Source organism: Triticum aestivum, unplaced genomic scaffold, assembly GCF_018294505.1.
Source record: "Triticum aestivum cultivar Chinese Spring unplaced genomic scaffold, IWGSC CS RefSeq v2.1 scaffold139504, whole genome shotgun sequence".
NCBI lineage: Eukaryota > Viridiplantae > Streptophyta > Magnoliopsida > Poales > Poaceae > Triticum > Triticum aestivum.
This window is the reverse complement of record NW_025256812.1, coordinates 1-1,683: the sequence shown is the minus strand read 5'-3', so window position 1 is coordinate 1,683 and position 1,683 is coordinate 1. Positions and strand designations below refer to the sequence as shown.

At 46.3% G+C, this 1,683-nt stretch overlaps 1 long non-coding RNA gene across 1 annotated transcript; it reads right to left on the bottom strand.

Moving 5' to 3' along the window:
• Positions 1 to 245: 245 nt before the first annotated feature.
• On the bottom strand, positions 246 to 1,474 carry LOC123177613 (uncharacterized). Its single transcript, XR_006489020.1, has 3 exons — positions 1,388 to 1,474; positions 739 to 1,059; positions 246 to 467 (listed from the first exon to the last, which is right to left on the bottom strand). It is a non-coding gene; the product is annotated as an uncharacterized lncRNA (long non-coding RNA).
• Positions 1,475 to 1,683: the final 209 nt, after the last annotated feature.

The following is a 1,683-nucleotide window of genomic DNA, read 5'->3' as shown; positions in this document are numbered from 1 at the left end:
GAGCCGGCTCGTGAGCCAGCTAGCGCCATAACATTTGGGAGGTAGCAGAACCTGTTTTTACATACCATTTTTGATCTTCTACAGCAATTAAACCCATAATTTGTAAAAGAAGCACTTTCTATTGCTAAAAATGCAACATCTAGCAGTCTATGGTTTAAAAAATGATCATAGTGATGAAAAATAAGCTTTCTTCTATAGAAAGTGTAGAAATTGAACAAATATGACTAAGAAAGAATTGGGCATCATTGCTTTTGAATTTTGGACAGCTCCTCCTTTGAACTTTATACGGCAAAAAATATTGAACGTTGACATCCAAACAATGCAATTTTGCATAGCATAACACTTAGTGCTTTGACATCAAAATGAGAATCTTTCTCCTCAAACAAAGTATCTTACTCATCCTCTTCCTCCTCATTCTCTTCCTCCTCTTCATAATCCTTCTCTGCTTGCTTATCATGCTCCATTGCCTAGCACAGAAAAACAGCACACACATGAGCTTGGACACGCATATATTTGACTTTTTGATAGCAAGAAGAGCACATCCATGAGCTTGTACAAACATATATTTGACTCTTGGATACCAAAAACAGCATATGCATGAGCCTGTTCAATCTTATATTTGACTTTTGGATACCAAAAACAATACATACATGAGCTTGGACACACATATATTTGACCTTTGGATAGCAAAAACAGCAAACACATGAGGTTGGACACGCATATTTGGCACAACCATACCGGTGAAGATGCAGTCTCCCTCTCGGAGTCGTTTGCGAAGCCGTTGGCAGGGGCGATCGTGGCACGCCCGCTGGCGTCGGCGGGGTCAGCAAGACGTCAAGGCGGTGGAGCTTTTTTTTACCCATAATAACAACTCGGCGAGCGGGACATTGCCGTAATCCTTGGCCCGCTTCCTTGGCAGCGACACAGCCCTTGCCCTTCCCCTTCTGCTTCCAGGGGCAGGCGGCTTAGCCTTCATAATGGAAACCAAATTCCTCTCTTTCTCCTTCTCCTCCTCCTCTCCTTCCCCTTTTCCTTGTCCATTCTTGCGACAGTGGGGCTCTTCACACATCAGCAAAGAACAAATGGTCAATCATCAACAAAAATTTACATAGATAATAATCAGTCTACATAATCCAGCAGAAATAAATTCATCGATCCATCAATCAAATTGGTGCAGCATCCGTCCTAGCTAGCGGCACTCTCCAGCCAACGAACACAAGCATCCATCCATCAATCAAATTCAGCATCCATCCATCGCGTTTCCTAGCTAGCTGCGCTCTCCAGCCGATAGCCACAAGCATCCATCCATCCATAAAATTCGTGCGTGTGTGTGCGCCAGTGCAGGGAGCTAGGGCTAGGGATGGGAAGGAGAGAGGAGATCGCTTACCTGCCTGTGTCGTTCAGCGAGAAACCAGGGGAGACCCGTCCGCCTGCGTCCGTTGTGGTGAGGGAAGGCGGCGTCGCCCGTCGCCCGCCTGCGTCCGTTGTGGTGAGCTAAGATCGGTTGTATTTAAATCGTAGCCTTCATTTCTCGATTGTATTTCATGGGCACTTTTTGAACTATCATGAATATTTTTAAATTTCATGGACACTCGATCTCGATCCCCCTCCATCTCGATCGCTATCCCACCTCGCCAGATCCGGTCCCCCTCGCCGCCGAGCACCCCCTGGTCCACCGGCCGC